Source organism: Primulina tabacum, chromosome 14, assembly GCF_025594145.1.
Source record: "Primulina tabacum isolate GXHZ01 chromosome 14, ASM2559414v2, whole genome shotgun sequence".
NCBI classification, from domain to species: Eukaryota; Viridiplantae; Streptophyta; class Magnoliopsida; order Lamiales; family Gesneriaceae; genus Primulina; species Primulina tabacum.
In genome coordinates, this window is record NC_134563.1 from 5,811,470 (window position 1) to 5,819,486 (window position 8,017).

The 8,017-nt window shown below is 34.7% G+C and overlaps 1 long non-coding RNA gene across 1 annotated transcript; it reads left to right on the forward strand.

Moving 5' to 3' along the window:
• The first annotated feature begins 1,442 nt into the window (after window positions 1-1,442).
• LOC142524334 (uncharacterized) lies at window positions 1,443-2,141 on the forward strand. The gene is made up of 3 exons (XR_012814872.1): window positions 1,443-1,525; window positions 1,687-1,758; window positions 1,913-2,141. It is a non-coding gene; the product is annotated as an uncharacterized LOC142524334 (long non-coding RNA).
• Window positions 2,142-8,017: the final 5,876 nt, after the last annotated feature.

Below are 8,017 nucleotides of genomic sequence, written 5' to 3' on the forward strand. Positions count from 1 at the left end.
AAGGGAAAATTTTTAATAAATTAGAAAAATTATGAATACGAAATACGGGCCATCACACTTTGCCTACTGAAACTCTTAATAACTCAACACAATATGATTCAATATGACAAGGTTCTAGAAAAGACTCTTTTTCAGTTTACAAACTCTTCTACAAAAGAATATCGTAAGGCGTTTTACTAGAAGAGGTGAAGAAACAGCAGTACAAAATGATCTCCAAAGATCAGATGTAAGAAATTAAGTGTGTACTGCTTTTCTGCAAGTTGTGCTTGGAAGATAACGATTTGTTCGCGATTGCTCAATGTAACATTTGATAGATAGTATGTTTCTTGATAAAAAATCAGCGTTCTTTCCATCAAATGGGTTTGATCCATATATATAGATAACTTGAATCCAACGTCTAAAATCTAAACGGCTTCTTTGACTTCTGATAGAAACAGCCTTATTGGTAAAAGTAGTTCATGCAAAAAGGCTTCAGAACAATCAGTCTTGTTACATACTAAAATATGTAATGCGTATTAAATGACTTTGTTCAGCATTAATAAAGCATTTAATACTCGTACTTGGTAAAGTAACGATAACATTTAATATATCAAGGATAGGTTCTATTTCTAGCAGTGAGTCAAGTTTCTGTTTTTCTAAACTGATAAGTACTCGAAGAGTACTGCTTAGTTAAGGCGACAAGAGAACTTCTGTTTTTATATAGTCTTCTTGTTTCACTTAACGAGATCTACTGGTTTTTACTATCATTACCGCAATTAAATTAAGTTTATCAGGTTTGATACTCGTCCTAGATTAGGGATAAGCGTACACAAGAAGTTTGACATTGTCGATGTTAATTAGAAAAAAAATTAGGTTATTACGAACCATTTGTATTTGCTACACAAGCTTTACAAGTTGTGTATTTGACTTACCCAACAAGTAAAAGAGCAAATTCAAATTGGCTCCATTCGTGAGCAGTTTAAGAAAAAGTGTATATGTTACAAATATGGAGTCGAGTGTAAATGCAATTGATGCAACAACATATGTTTTTCAAAATAACAAAATTGAAAATCATGTCATTGAAACTCAATTCTTGTTGACATGACAAAATCTTGTCGATGCCATGGTTCTGTACAATAATGATCTTGATGCGAACAACAGTAATAATGATAGAGATGATGTTCAAGCATCAATCAACGATATATTTCACAACGACAGTGACAATGATTAGAATTATCAATGCAAGGTTTTTTTTTTTTTTTTTTTTTTACTTATGGTTGTTTTTGTTCAATGTGTCTTGTCTTTCTTAGTGTAATATAATGCTCTATTTATGTTGTTGCTCCTGTTTAATGGACTTAATGTAAAATTTGAGATTGATAAATTTCAGTTTGAGTATTCACATATCAGTTTCATACTTGAAATACCACATATTTTTTCATGTAATTTGTTTACTTTCAATTTCTAGTTATATAGTATTTATGGCTTCACAGCAACCGGACAACACGCATGTGGATAACCGTACAGTTTTATCGGTGCAGAATAGCGTGTAAGTTGTTTTATTATGTTAAATAAATTATTAAAATAAGTAGTATTATACAAATTAGTACATATTAATTTATTACAATATTTAATTAAATTATCTATAACAAGTTTATGCCGAATAATGGTAAGATGTCGAGATACATTACTCCTGGATTCACATTGTAGACCTACCTTAGTGGGCTTTCATGGAATTATGTCACGCCTGAACAAAATCTGTTGTACCATGATGAGTTCGTCGTAAGTACTAAAATACTGCAAACTTTACTTTGTTTTTTAGATTGATTTTTTATATGTTAAATTTTGTTAATTTTCATTTAAATGAATTATATACGTTAGTTCAAAATTTTTGTGAACCGAAGAAGATGACGAGTATTAGAAATTTGTGGCTTAGGCAATTTGGAAACCTTTACCGTCACACCATACACTCGTGGAGAGCCTCTAGGCGATATTCTCAGATAGTAAGCGAAGAACAATGGGCCAGTTGGTATGCTGTTTGGCAAAGTCAAGGTTGGAAGACAAGTGCTTCAAAAAACAAGGACAACAGACAGCAAGCCTCCTGGCCCAAGGACTGGCACGACCAATCATATTGCAGGATCTTAGTCATATGATGAATATGGAGCTACTCTGGTAAATAACTTGTTTATTTTCAAAGTTTTCTATCGGACGTATTTCTTATAATCATACTTATCACAGTAAGTAATATTATTATTGTTATTTTTGTTCAATTTTGAATGCAGCACCAACTGGCATTAGCGAGACCCAAAATAATGGGAGCTATACGTACACACACAGGCATGAAGATTGAACATTCGTTAATGAACGGTCACGACGTGTGAATGTAAGTTCAATGTTCGAAATTTTTTGAAATAATTTTTAAAATAATAATAATTCAAATAATTAATAAATATTATATTATTCCTCATAGGAAGCTATGAAGACATATATTGCCGAGTCGTTGATGCCCTACAAGTGTGAGACGATTTCGAAAGCTCCTAGTACACAAGAGATCAACACCATATTGATCAAGTTGGTGACAGGTGGGCCCCAAAAAGGAAGATGTATGTTTGTGGATCCATGGCTTCCATGATTTACCTGAAGAGATGGCTCCACGCTGATGTGGATGTTCTAGTAACGTTGGGAGTTCAAAGGAAGCTCCTACTGAGGAGACCCAAAAATTGAAAGAGGATTTAACCGCAGCAAATGTACGGTCTAATGTACTCGAGATATAATTTCAAGAGTTGAAGAAGGAGAACAAATTGTTGAGGACTCGAATGTCCTATTCGAAATTTTTTTATATATAAAATCAGTCGGATTCAGTTTGATATATATTGGTATAATATTATTTTTTGAAGAAATTTTAACTTAATTTATTATGTTTGATAAATATTCAAATGCATTAATAAAATAAAAATATAACATATTAACAATTAAAATTCTTATTATTTTATTAAATAAATAATTTAGCGACAGTTTTTCTAAAACCATCTCTAATTTTGATGGTTATTAATTCAATCGCTAAAATAACAATGGTTTTTTAAAATTCATAGATAATGGTTAACGATGACTGATATAGAGACGAAATTCAAAATCTTAAATCACTTTTTTTTGTGTGATACTCCTCGACCAACTTTTATTCTTACTTGTACCCGTTTTTTGTAATTTCAAGAATAAATATGCGATTTAGTAAGTGATATATAACATTTTTATTTTATGAACATTTTATACAGATTTGTGATATTTGAATTATTTTTGTTTTGTGAAATTAAATCTATATATATTTTTAGTAATCTTTTGATTAATTGCAACGTTGTGAAATTAAATTTATAAATTTTTTGAAATATTTATGGTCGTCGCACAAAGAAAATTAAATCTCATAAAGGTAAAAAACAATTTAAATTTTATATGTATAAAAAAACAATTTAAATCTGTGAAAAGTAAAATTTCCAATATTAATAATGTTGATCACATTCATAAAGGTTAAAAAAAAAAAAACTATTCAAAGCTGAAAGTGAAAACGAAGGAATAATAACACAGACAAGGTAACAAAAGGCAGTACTGATGATAAGAAATGTACGTATTCGATTCTCCACCCTAGCTAGCCAGCTCCCACAATCACGTCCAGATTCATTCTTCCGAGGGTTACCCAATTGATTAACCTGAAAATGAAATTATGAAAAACTTGCAGAAATATTACAGTTAAAATTATATTATATGTATACAGAATAAATATATATGTGTGTGTGTGTGTGCAAGTTATCATGACATATAAACCAGGTGTTCCCAAGAGTTCCCCTGAAGTACTCTTCATGGCGGTGGGATTCAGGCGTCTGCAGATGGATCCTGAAGTGTTTGGTGGAACTCCGGGGATCATTTGGTGGCATATATAGTTATGTTTTTATTTTAATTTTTCCTGAATTTGTTGTTGTGTTGGTTTTAACTTTCTTCATTTATTCTTTACTCGGACCAAGTTTGTAGGGACCTGAATGTTTCTCGTTTTACCAAAAATTATAGCTTATGGTAACGGAAGAACGGTGCAATTAATTCAAATCTTTTAAATTATATATCAACTCAAATATCATGTTTCGATTGCTTTAACCAAAAAAAATAATTATTGCAATTACAAGAAATATTTTCTTGCCAATATTCAAGTTCGACAAACTTTCGATCATCTGTATTATACTAGACTCATAACCAATTCTACAATTTTTCATGAACAGAAATTTGGATGATCCAAAATTTTCTTTTAACATGGCCTCGTTAAAAAAACATAACTGGAAATAATAATAAAACGTTATCGCTAGCCGTACGTTAATTTAAAAACATTACATAGATCCATGCCAAATCAGACATGTTACCACATGATCATACAGAAAATAAAAAATAAAATTCTGGGTGTGAGAACCCGAATTTCCAGCATTTCAGCAGCAATGCAAAACTCCAGCAGAAGTTAATATTTCCAGCAGCTAGCAATATTCAGAAGCAAAGGAAAATTCCGGCAGAAGCTAACAATTCCAGCATCAACTAATATTTCAGAAGTTGATATTTTCCAGCAGATAGAATCCAACAGCAGAAGAACGAGATTCCAGCAGACAGTTACTCATCCAACTCATGACTTGTAACTGAAGCATTTAAAATAGAATAAAGGCTGTTAAATGCAGATTATGGCCATTAATAGGGAGTCTAACAGTCAGATTTTGGCCTATAAAAAACACCCTCGAGTCTCTGAATTGGTGTTACACAAATCTTGAGATTATTACTTAAATTTTCGACATAAGAGAGTGCCTTGTTCGAGCTGTAAAATCCAGTAGCGAGAGCAATCCAGATTTCAGCAGACTTCAACCGAAACTCTAGCAAATTACTGTAAGTGGACTTATATACAAATATCTTGAAATTAGTTTGATAATTTTGTTTTAAAGCACAGTCTCTGTATGTTTGATTTTATGATATATGATTTTGAAGCACTGAAACTCCCTAGTGAACTAATGGTAGTAATATATATTCTGAACATTTCTGAATTCTGATTCTGGCCTTACCCCTTAGAGGAGAGAACATATAGGGGACTGATATCATTTTAGCCATGAAATTCACTAACGTGCTCAGTGCTTATTAATTCTGATGTTTGTTCTGAAACATGTGATTTCTGAATTCTGACTTATGTTCTGAAAATAAGAGTTTTCTATATATTCTTGTATTACTGTTCTGTTGGAAACGATTTCGAAAACTGGGAGTTATTCCTGCCCCTACTTACTGAGTGACAACCATATCACTTACCCACCAAACCCATCTCAGATAAGAACGAGGAAGAAAAGTTAGAAGAAGATGAGCAGATTCAATTCTGGGGCTGGTGAAGAAGACCGTTGTTTATCAGTTCTAGTTTATGTTTATTCCGCTGCATTTTGTCAATACGTTGTTATATTTGGTTTTACATTTCCGCTGTAAAACATTTGGCATTGAGTTTGTTTCAGACATTGAAATATTCGGTATTTATGAATAAAAAGACTGGTTTCTGAATTCTGTACTTTTGAGGCTTGTTGTTTTCGATTGTAAATTTGAGAGCAACGCCGGTGTCAACCAACCCCCGTACCGGGGCGTGACATTGAAGTGGTATCAGATCAAACCAGGTTTCATAATCTGGGGAGGAGGAACTTGAAATAATAAGTTCTTGTAGACTTCTGAAAATAATTTCTGAACGTTACTGAGATAGACTACTGAAAATAAGCTACTGTAATAGACTACTGAAAATAAGCTACTGTAATAGACTACTGAAATGAGTAGAAAAAAAATCAGTAGGCCAAAATTAGTAGGTTGGAACCAGCAAATGACCAAAAAATAGTAGCATCAAAACCAGTAGTCTGAAACCAGAACCAGTAGATGGAAACCAGTAGATCTGAATGCAGAAGACTGGGTCAGTAGACTCGGAATGCAACAGACTGGTTCTAACAGTGCTGGAAAGCAGTAGACAGTGCTGGAAAAGAAGCAGACTGATTGCAGAAGCATCATAATTACAGTAGACCACGAATTCCAGCAAGCGCATGCAGTAGTCCTTGCAAATGGCATGGAAGTTGAGGTGTTTTTCGCGCAAACTTCAAACGGCCATAACTTTTGATCCAGGAGGAATTTTTACTATTAAAAGTATGCGTTGGAAAGCTTTCGACGAGGAAAACCTAACCAAGAATCAAACTTTTGTTCTAGCACCGCCAACGAACCCCAAAATCCTTCGTTTAGATAGTAATATCATCATTTTCGTAAAATTTTTCAGATTTTTGAAACTTTGAGGAATTTTCATTTCCAAACGGCTTAGCATTTTTGCACCAAACTTGGTACAATTCATGTTCTTGATGTGAAGGATTTTTAGTAAATTTTTCACGTAATTCCAAGACCGAAAAAATTTTGAGCTATTTCTTCTATTAAATGCATAGACAGTACTGATTTTGTTCATTCCAGTATTCGTCTATAACTTAACCTGTATTTTTGAGATCATTTCTGAACATTCTCTTCCATGTTTTGGATGTAGGATATGGCTGACCAGAGTAATTATATTAAGAGCTTAGAGAGGAAGCTAGAGAAACTCAAGGAACATAACTACTGCCTAGAGCTAGACAAAGATGAATTAGAGCGTCGAGCAGAACACTTAAGAGGTGATGTTCAACGTTATGCTCATTATCTGCATGAGGCATAAGAGAGGAATAGGAGAACTCAAGAAGAGTTTGAAACCTCCCAAGAGACTGTGGCAGAGCTCATCGAGTTACGTGTACATTAGTTGAGAAGATCCAAATACTTAAGGATGAAAATCACCAACTCGTGCACCAGCATAATCAGTATAGTGAACAGACTGATGCTCAGATTCAAGAGCTGCAGGACACTGTTGAAGTTCTTAGCGACCAGAATGCAGTTCTGCATGGTCATATCGAACACCTGCAAGCAGTGATAGCCAACCATGAAGTCGAACCCGAGGAGGATCTAGAAGAAGAAGAAATCGTAGAGGACCCAATGGATTTCGGATTAGGAGAAGTGATAGATTAGACTAGCAGTAGTAGTTCTTTGTAATATCACTTGTTCCAATTGAATTTCTGTTTTCAATCTCGATGTTTCGTTGCAATTGCATTTTCATGGGAAATCAATAAAATTTATTTCTATCCATTGGTTTCATATTTAATTTTGAGCAATTACTCAATCATTTTGCTTCCTTTGTTTAGTCTCTATTCTGCCATCAACCTTAGAACTTTCATAATTATAGGAAATGGAAGGACGACCAGTTAGAAACAATCGCAATCCTCGATATGGAAATCGCAACAACAACCGCAATGATGAAGATGCACAACAACCCCCACAACCACCACCAGCAGTTGGCCTCAGTCAGGTGGACTTGATGGCTATAGCCACGATTGTGGCAACCACGCTACAAGGGTTGGTGAACCCTAATGCTAATCAGCCACCGCCACCACCTCCAGCTCAGAATGGGACGAAACAGCACTATGAGGCTCTCCGAAGAGCAAGAGTCCCAAACTTCGATGGAAGCTCCGATCCTGAGGTCGGACAAAATTGGATGAAAGAGGTGGAGAATCATCTTCGACTACTTGAGGTTCCACAAAGGATCCAGGTAGATGTGATTACACCTTTTCTTGTGGATAAAGCAGCCAAATGGTGGGAAGGAGTCTCACCAGCTATGGTAAGGGCGGGACCTATCACTTGGCAAAGGTTCTGAGAGGCATTTCTGAAGCAGTACTTCCCAACAGCAGTTCGAGTACAGAAGCTGTCAGAATTTGAAAGCTTGGTTCAAGAACCAAACATGACAGTGATGGAGTATTCGTCCAAGTTCCACTCATTGGGAACTTACTCCCCAACCATCATGGGAGACGAGGCCTTGAAGATGCATCGCTTCAAGAAGGGATTGAACAGCCGTATTCAATCTGCCCTTGCAGTTATCGAACCCGATAGTTTTGACGAATTGATGGGAGCCACCATCAGGGCTGAGAATGACATTAAGAGGCATGAA